At 47.1% G+C, this 8,984-nt stretch overlaps 1 long non-coding RNA gene across 2 annotated transcripts in view; it reads left to right on the top strand.

Annotated features, from left to right (window-relative positions):
- The window catches only part of LOC103681073, an 11,453-nt gene extending 3,751 nt beyond the window's left edge, over positions 1–7,702 (top strand). The window contains exons 4-7 of one of the 2 annotated variants that reach the window (XR_005831691.1): positions 672–816; positions 4,350–4,480; positions 5,107–5,203; positions 6,329–7,702. This is a non-coding gene — a long non-coding RNA (uncharacterized LOC103681073). Of the gene's footprint in view, positions 1–671; positions 817–4,349; positions 4,481–5,106 lie in introns of both variants that reach the window. The other variant, XR_005831690.1, reaches the window with a different exon arrangement.
- Positions 7,703–8,984: the final 1,282 nt, after the last annotated feature.

Raw genomic sequence — 8,984 nt, 5'->3', positions numbered from 1 at the left:
GGGGTCCTAGAACAGACGCCTGCCGTCTCAGGCCCGGTCCAAACAGACCACCTCTGACCTCAGCCCTGGTCACCCTGCCGCCATCACACCACACAGCACTCCTGGAAGACAGCATGAGTTTCGCAGACAGATCTTTGTGACTTCGGTGCCCAGGGAAGGAGAAGAGTAGGTCCTCTCCTTGGAGTTGGGGATGAGGACATTCATTTTCTCCAGGTCACCTGTTACTTCCAGGTGGACACACACAGGGTTTATTTTACAGTATTTATGCTCCTGGATACATTAGTGTTACCTGAGATGAGAGTTTGCTTACTGCAGGTGCCTGGTGTCACTACCAGTCTCCAATCTAAACCAAGTTCAAGGCCAAATGTTCCCCAGGGTTCACTGTTTGTTCATACCCGATAAGAAATCTACACAGGTCATTCTTACAGTGGAACTAATGCTGTTGTTGCTGCGTTACAAGAGTCTGCTCTCACATCCCAGAACCCCCAGCGCACAGGCCCTGGCCTTCGAGGTCTGCATTTGTCCCTAGAAGAAATGCTTTCAGCTAAAAGTATCCACTGTTCATACTTCGGAATCTGGGTTTTCTTTGCTCTTTATAGTTGTCCTGGGATTTATGATGTCTTGTGTCTCTCTGACGTACCTGTGATTCATTTTCTTTTTTCTTCGTCCAGTTTTATGATTGTTCTCAGGACAAGAATTCATGGAAAGCATCATAGTGTACAAGGGACCTCCATCTTCTCAATTTCTCTGCTCCTAAACCAAGGGGACATGAGGACCTTGTATCTCACCCGTATTCAGGCCTATCATGTTTATTTGGTAAGTTCCCTATGGATTGTCAGTAAAAAGACAACAGAACTTTCTAGAATATTTTTTCATGTAATTTCTGGATTCTCTATGAAAATACATGCTTGATTCCTAGGCTCTTTCTCTGCAATATTCAGATGAATCTCAGCAGCATTCCAAGCGAATAGAGGAAAACCAAAGGAGGAAGGGAATGTGATCATGTGATTAAGCCTTATTGGCCTCACCTAAGCTGATTACTTCTGCAGGAACCCCATTTCCAAATAACGCCACATCCTGAAACATGGGGTGTGCTGGAACTCTATCACGTGAATGGCTAGAGACACAGTTCAACCCGTAACAATTAACATCCCCAGTTCAATGCAGGTTTTCTTAGTTTTAAACTAGTGCTATTTTCAAAAACTTATGATGTACTATATGTCAGCTAACTGCACAGAATTGAATAAATAAAGTGGGTCTCTCTCTCTCTCTTTTTTTTTTTTTTAGATTTATTTATTTGTTTGACACAGAGAGAGAGATAGCCAGCGAGAGAGGGAACACAGCAGGGGAGTGGGAGAGGAAGAAGCAGGCTCATAGTGGAGGAGCCTGATGTGGGGCTCGATCCCACAACGCCGGGATCACGCCCTGAGCGGAAGGCAGACGCTTAACGACTGCGCCACCCAGGCGCCCCATAAAGTGGATCTCTTATCAAGAAAAAAAGGAAAATAAAAATAGAAAATAATAAACTAGGGGCGCCTGGGTGGCACAGCGGTTAAGCGTCTGCCTTCGGCTCAGGGCGTGATCCCGGCGTTCTGGGATCAAGCCCCACATCGGGCTTCTCTGCTATGAGCCTGCTTCTTCCTCTCCCACTCCCCCTGCTTGTGTTCCCTCTCTCGCTGGCTGTCTCTATCTCTGTCAAATAAATAAATAAAATCTTTAAAAAAAAAAAAAAAGAAAAGAAAATAATAAACTAGTGCTATTTTTCTGTTCTGCGATCCATTTGGGGTTCTTTGTTACGTTTAGTCATAATGTCTCCACAAGCTTCTCTTACTCTGACATTTTCTGAGACTCTCCTTGTTTCTGGTGACTTTGTCCACACTTACTGAGTGGGGGTTATGCCTGGAATCCTTCAGGGTCAAGTATTTACATGTATTCCTGGAAGTATTCTGCGTGGGAATGCGTCTCTTCTTTCTCCACTTATTTCTTTGCTCAGCCAGTTAACAATATGGATCGTGGACAGCCATTTAGACGCTGAGTTGAAACCCATATATTACATTTATTTGGTCCTTAAGTGTGTCCAGGTTTACCCAATGGGAGCATTTTACACTGGCTCATGAGCTCCCTGACACCCCGTGTGATTATGTGTGTGTGTGTGTGTGTGTCCGCGCATGTGCACACGTTCCTGTGTGTGCTGGCGTGCACTGATGTGCTTGTGTTTGTTTTGACAGATTATTTACTTTCTGACACTACAAGGTCTTCCATTCTCATCCTGCCTAATTTCTGATCTGGGGATTAAACATTTCTCCAGAGAATACTGAATCATTTCCCAGGAAAATGTTTTAGAAAGAAACACCTGGGGCAATGCAGCTCGTGGCCCCTAGGCATCATTACTTCCACTTCTGTTCAGCTGACAAAGGACGTACATGGGAGGAAACTACCCCGGGAATATGGCCATGGTGGCGACTGTTTCCACATGCAATTGTCTGTCTTCGTCAAGCTGCACGTAATTCCAAACTGCCATCTCCGGCTCTAATCCATGACCAGACACGTGGCTCAAGTCTCCTCCCTTGGTTCTGTCTGTGAATGTCCATTTCCAAAGTGAGAAATCTGGCTCTTCCACAGCCAGTCCATTTACCTAGCGGTGCAATTCCAGGTGCACCATGCAGACCCATCAAAATAAACCACCTGTTCCCCACGGGACACAAGCTTACCTGCTAGAGTACAGAGCTCACGGGCAGTCTCTTATGTCTCTACCCTTACAGGCGCCACTCATTTTCTTTTTTTTACATTTTTTAATTTAAATTCAGTAAATTAACATGTCATGTATTATTGGTTTCAGAGGTACAGGCCTGTGATTCATCAGTCTTGTATAACATCCAGTGCTCATTACATCACGTGCCCTCCTTCATGCCCATCACCCAGTCACCCCATCCCTCCACCCCTCCCCTCCAGCAACCCTCAGTTTGTTTCCTGTGATTCATCTACCTCTCTGGTTTCATCTTGTTTTATTTTTTTTCTCTCTTCCCCTATGATCCTCTGTTTTGTTTCTTTTTTTTTTTTTTTTAAAGATTTTATTTATTTATTTAACAGAGATAGCCAGTGAGAGAGGGAACACAAGCAGGGGGAGTGGGAGAGGAAGAAGCAGGCTCCCAGCAGAGGAGCCTGATGTGGGGCTCGATCCCATAATGCGGGGATCACGCCCTGAGCCGAAGGCAGGCGCTTAACCGCTGTGCCACCCAGGCACCCCCTCTGTTTTGTTTCTTAAATTCCACATATCAGCGAGATGATATGATAATTGTCTTTCTCTGATTGACTTATTTCACTTAGCATAATATCTAGTTCCATCCAGGTCATTGCAAATGGCAAGGTTTTGGGGGTTTTTTTTGATGGCCGTGTAATATTCCATTGTACATATATATACCCCAAATCTTCTTTATCCATTCGTCACCCCGATGTTTATAGCAGCATTGTCCACAGTAGCCAAACTATGGAAAGAGCCCAGATGTCCATCCACTCATTTTCAAAGTCGTACAAATTAGCAGCTTTCACCCAAGCCCTACACTGAAGTGGGTTCACACATTTGTCGAGCAGACGGATGGGTTCTGTCACATCCTGTATTCTGTCATGACCCCCGAATCTCCTAAGTGATTTTTATATGCACCCTTTGAATTCTGTCCTGTGACTTTACAGTTTTGAATGAATTTTGGCAATACCGTGGTGTCATTTCAACGCCGGTACAGTATCATATAGAATAATTATCTTGCCCAAAAACACGCTCCTTTGTTGATATGTTCAGCTTTTTCTTCCATTAGCCCTCCCAGAAACTGCAGATCCTTGCACTGTGTGGAGAGTTTTGTCTCTTCCAAAATGTGATATAATTACCTTCATACTATGAATAATATCCCATTTTATAAATGTGCCAGCTCTCAGGTGGTTCCGGGTTTGGGTGATTATAGATAAACCTGGAAAAAAACATCCGTGTGCAGATTATGGATTGTTTTCTGTCTTTTGCGATTATGAATGAGCCGGTGTAAACATTCACGTGCAAGTTCTCTATGTGCAAAAATTTTGGATTTCTTTCTATAATTTTATAATTGGAAACTGACATCTTTTTCACACACACACAATTCCGAAAAGGACACAACTGGCCCGCACTGGTTATAGTCAGTATATATTATCAGACGCAAACGGAGCAGACGTACTCCTCGCCACAACAGGCATAGACCGTGATGCATTCAGAGGCAAATAAAATGTTTCGTTAATTTAAAATCATAAAAAATGAATATGAACCATTCTAGAAGTAAACTGTCCCTAGCTGGTAAAGACAAGGAATTTCTGTTTTCGTGAAGAGTCGTCTTCTAAGATTTGGCTGCTCAGAAGGACTCTGAGGACAGAAGGGACTGAAGAGCGTCAGTCTCAGGCGGTGCCTCTGGATGGACTTGGGACCAAGGCGTCAGCAAAAGAATAAAGAGAATCGCAGGTGAAACTGTCAGGCAATTCCTGAGGTGTGTCCCCCCTTTGCAGATGAGAAAGTAGGCTTTTGTCTCCCTTCCCCAGAGGCCTGGAGCACTGTGTGAGCTCTGAGCCTGCTGCCCCCGGCTGAGCAGGAATAATCAGCCTCGTCCTCAGCCTGGGAGCCCGAGCTGCTTGACCTGGAACCAGAGAATCTATCGGGGATCCCTGAGGGCCGGTTGCTGTCACCATGGATGATGGTTCTGGGAGCTGTGCCCGGGGGTGGTTGGTACCAGTTCACATAGTTACCACTGATGTTGGAGCTGCTTCCAGTGCCGGAGATGGTGACCCTATGGCCCAGGGCCCCAGACACGGAGGGTGACTGAGTCAGCACAGACTGGGCCCAGGACCCTGCAAGGGGCAGAGACACAGAGAGGGTCATGCTGGGGCCTAGAGACAAGAAGAGGAATAAGGGCCCCACGTGTCCTCCCAGGACCCCTTCCCTTGTCCCTGCGTCCAGTCCCCTGTGCAGTGAGCAAGGAGTAAGAGGACGAGAGTGGACCAGACCATGGTAGATACAGTCACCAATCCTGCCTTCTGTGCCCCACAGCGGAGGAGACCTCCCCTAATCTCTCTCTCTTCATCCCCTGACAGACGGAGGGCCTGTCCGTGCAAATGAGACCCCAGCTTTCTGACCCGTCACTGGCCCCGAGTCAGGTTTTTTTGACTGAGGACGTCAGGGGGGTTGGAGGTGGGTGTTGTTTTGTGGGACTGATGGGTGGGGAGTTCCCAGCTATGAACTCCGAGCAGAGGGCACAGGCAGGGCCGGGTGACAGGTCCCAGCACTGATCACCCATGATCCCACAGAAATGGGACCTGTGTGCCCTTGGGGTCCAGGCCCAAACACACTCTCGTATGACATGGAGATCAGAGCTCATCAGAGAGTTCTCACTTTCCCACCGCACTGACCACCGTCTGCTGCATTAGAGCCAAGCCAGGGCTCCCCTTACGTGTCCTCCCACCATCGCGGGACCGACTTTAGGCTCTGCTCATTTCTCAGAGTGAGTTTATCCAGGGCTCTCTCAGCCATTCATAGGTCCAGACTGAAATGCTATCTCTACACAATCTTCTCTTAGATCAGGACGAAGGTCAGAGCAGTGGCAGGTCCCCACAGACACATGGGCCCTTCTGTGGGGGATGCTGGAGTTTTTCTTTGATGTGACTCCTCCGTGGTTTCCAGCACAAGCACTGAGGAGATGGGCAGCTCCTCTCTCCAGGTTGTGGGTAGAAACCCTGGCATGCATTCCCAGAGGTGTTATTCACTGAAAACCTTTCTCATCTCTCACCATTTATACCTGCTTGAAACTACAGTTCTCCACACACCGTGGGCAGCGACGGCCTCCTAGGCTCTGTCCTCCCAGCACAGACACAAGTCTGCAGGAGCCCTGCCACGTGAGGCTGTGTGTGGCACTGACCTCAGAGCGTAGGACAAACCCGTAGGAAGTTCTAGGAGGGAAGGAGTGACACTGCTGATGTGACAGGGATGGAGTGACACATTTTATGTATTAGGAGCCACTTTGTCAGCTGTGCACCTGAAAAGGATGCAGGTTGGTTTATCCAAATTTAGCTCCGTCAGATGGATTTAAACTCGGGGACAATGACAATGAGGTGTCAGAACAATGACTAGCGTACTTCTGTCAGATCTCTGTGGCAGAGAGAAAATGGAGGGAATTTATGGTTAAAAGCATGGACGGAAAAACAATGGAAAAGAAATGCCTTCTGTTTTCAGTTGAATAGGAGTCTATACACTTGTTCCTAAAACCATTTATTATTCTTATTGTGGCATGAGTTGTGTGTCACGGGTCTGGTCCTGCAGGTGAAACGCTGATGTGCTGCCGGGGAGCTCAAGAGGAAGCTGTTCCCGGGCACTTCAGAGCCATCTCAGAGATGGAATTTCCAGATGCAGGCAGAGCCTCCAGGAAGGAAAGATCTGGGATCAGCCTGGACTCGGGGGAGGACACAGCTGGTCAGCATGTGCCGGACAGAGCAATTGTTCCCTCAGCCACCCGTGACTGGAAGGCGGAAATTCTATTTCCCAAGCCCAACCAGACCCGGAAGTTTCTGGCCAACGTCCCAAGTCTGAGTGGTGGAGAGGTGGCGATAAGAGGGACAGTGTCGCTGATGTCACAGGCGTGTGGCCCTGGGTTGGGACAGAGGAATCTCAGCAGAGGTCCAGCCTCTTTGGAGGCATCTCGTGGGGTAACCGAGGGAGGAACAGCCCAGCCCTGAGAGCACAGGAGACTGTGTCCCGCGTCCCCATGGGCCTTGAGCTCCAGGGGAGCAGCACTGAGCCTGGGGTCCTACATGCTCCATGGGGAAGGATTTATTTAGGCGGTGAGGACGGATTTGAGAGCAGACCTTTTCACAGTTCCCTGAATCAGAAGTCCAGGTCTTGTCGAGTGACAGAAACAAGACGGACAATATGAAGAGTTTCGTGCACCTCTATTTTCTGGTTATCTTCCTCCCCAGAGGCTGGAAACTACAGCGCGATCATTTCCAGTTTTCTCTGAAATCCTACTGCGGAGATGAGTTCAGACCTGAAGAGCCAGAGGGAGAGGCTGAAGCCTGAGGGATGCTGGAGCAGAGTGGAGAAGAGGAGGGTGTCGGGGGGTGTCAGGGAGAGTCTAGGATCTGGTCCAAGTGCATGTGTAGCTGGTTCAGAGAGAGGGGAGTGTGTCTGTGACCAGGGTTATTGTCAATATCGGGCTCCCTGCTCAGCGGGGAGCTGCTTCTCCCTCTGCCTGCTGCTCCCCCGCTTTTGAGCTCGCTCTCTCTATTTACAAATAAGTAAATAAAATCTTTAAAAACAATCAGAAAGGCTTTGGACCCCTCAAGAATAGCACTGGAGGTTAGAAGGCAATGAACCCGAACCAATGAATCTTCCTTCCTTCCTTCCGTCCTTCCGTCCTTCTTCTTTCCTTCCTTCCTTCCCTCCATCCTTTATCTTTCTATCCTATTTCCTTCCTTCCTTCCTCCTTCCTTTTTTCTGTCCTTCTCCTGAGAGAACTGGGCAATGCCTGGCCTCTTGAACATTTCGTTGTTTTTAATGAGAATTTCATTCTCCACTCTCATGGGTAGATCTCTGACCCTAATGTATGGTAATTCCCCCAATGAGTCTTCATGCTTTTTTTTTTTTTTCATTTTTTATTCTTTTATTTTTTTAAATAGTATTTTTTATTGGGGCGCCTGGGTGGCGCAGTCGTTAAGCGTCTGCCTTCAGCTCAGGGTGTGATCCCGGCGTTATGGGATCGAGCCCCACATCAGGCTCCTCTGCTGGGAGCCTGCTCTTCCTCTCCCACTCCCCCTGCTTGTGTTCCCTCTCTCGCTGGCTGTCTCTCTCTCTGTCAAATAAATAAATATTTTAAAAAATAATAATATTTTTTATTATGTCAGTCATACAGTACATCCCTAGTTTTTGATGTAAAGTTCCATGATTCATTAGTTGCGTATAACACCCAGTGCACCGTGCAATACGTGCCCTCCTTACTACCCATCACCAGCCTATCCCATCCCCCCCACCACTGAAGCCCTCAGATTGTTTCCTGGAGTCCATAGTCTCTCTTTTCATTTCCCCTTCTGCTTACCCCCACTTTCTTCTCCTACCGATCTTCCTACTTATGTTCCATACATGAGTGAAACCATGTGATAATTGTCTTTCTCTGCTTATTTCGCTTAGCATAATCTCCTCCAGTCCCATCCATGTTGCAGCAAATATTGAGAAATCGTTCTTTTTGATAGCTGAGTAATATTCCACTGTATATATGGACCACATCTTTTTTTTTTAATGATTTTTTATTATATTAAGTTAGTCACCATACAGTGCATCCCTGGTTTCTGATGTAAAGTTTGATGATTCATTAGTTGCGTATAACACCCAGTGCACCATGCAATACGTGCCCTCCTTACTACCCATCACCGGTCTATCCCATTCCCCCATCCCCCTCCCCTCTGAAGCCCTCAGTTTGTTTCTCAGAGTCCATAGTCTCTCATGCTTCATTCCCCTTCTGATTACCCCCCCTTTCTTTATCCCTTTCTTCCCCTACCGATCACCTAGTTCTTATGTTCCATAGATGAGAGAAACCATATGATAATTGTCTTTCTCTGCTTGACTTATTTCACTTAGCATTATCTCCTCCAGTGCCGTCCATGTTGCAGCAAATGTTGAGAACTCGTTCTTTCTGATAGCTGAGTAATATTCCATTGTATATATGGACCACAACTTCTTAATCCAGTCATCTGTTGAAGGGCATCTCGGCTCCTTCCACGATTTAGCTATTGTGGACAATGCTGCTATGAACATTGGGGTGCATATGGCCCTCCTCTTCACTACGTCTGTATCTTTGGGGTAAACACCCAGTAGTGCAATGGCTGGATCATAGGGTAGCTCAATTTTTAACTTTTTAAGGGACCTCCACACTGTTTTCCAGAGTGGCTGTACCAACTTGCATTCCCACCAACAATGTAGGAGGGAT

Source organism: Ursus maritimus, unplaced genomic scaffold, assembly GCF_017311325.1.
Source record: "Ursus maritimus isolate PB19 unplaced genomic scaffold, ASM1731132v1 scaffold_33, whole genome shotgun sequence".
Taxonomy (NCBI): Eukaryota; Metazoa; Chordata; class Mammalia; order Carnivora; family Ursidae; genus Ursus; species Ursus maritimus.
Note: the sequence above shows the minus strand (reverse complement) of the source record. Positions and strands in the feature narration are given on the sequence as shown.